Source organism: Nicotiana attenuata, unplaced genomic scaffold, assembly GCF_001879085.1.
Source record: "Nicotiana attenuata strain UT unplaced genomic scaffold, NIATTr2, whole genome shotgun sequence".
Classification (NCBI taxonomy): Eukaryota; Viridiplantae; Streptophyta; class Magnoliopsida; order Solanales; family Solanaceae; genus Nicotiana; species Nicotiana attenuata.
In genome coordinates, this window is record NW_017671053.1 from 1,801 (window position 1) to 2,152 (window position 352).

Here is a 352-nt window from a genome sequence, read left to right on the forward strand (position 1 = left end):
GGCGGAGAATTCTTCTACAAGTTTTTCCTTCCTCTTCCTATTTTTAATTGTTGGTTATGACTTTTAGTATTGTAGTTTTACATACTATTATGAATAGCTAATTTGTTATCTAGAGTTTTGATAGAACCTTTTGTAGGATAAATTCTTGTTATGTTTTTATATAATTGAGTCATAGCTTTTCTCTATTTGTTCAACTACGTTTATATTCTGGTTGGTTGAAGAGCTCTCAATTAGCTGTGCCTATTTAGTATGCATAACTCGGGAGAGAGTGCATATTTAGGTAATTGTTGAACACACCACTCCCAAAGTATATGAGGAATCAATAACCGAGGTTTAAAGGCGGGATTAGGGG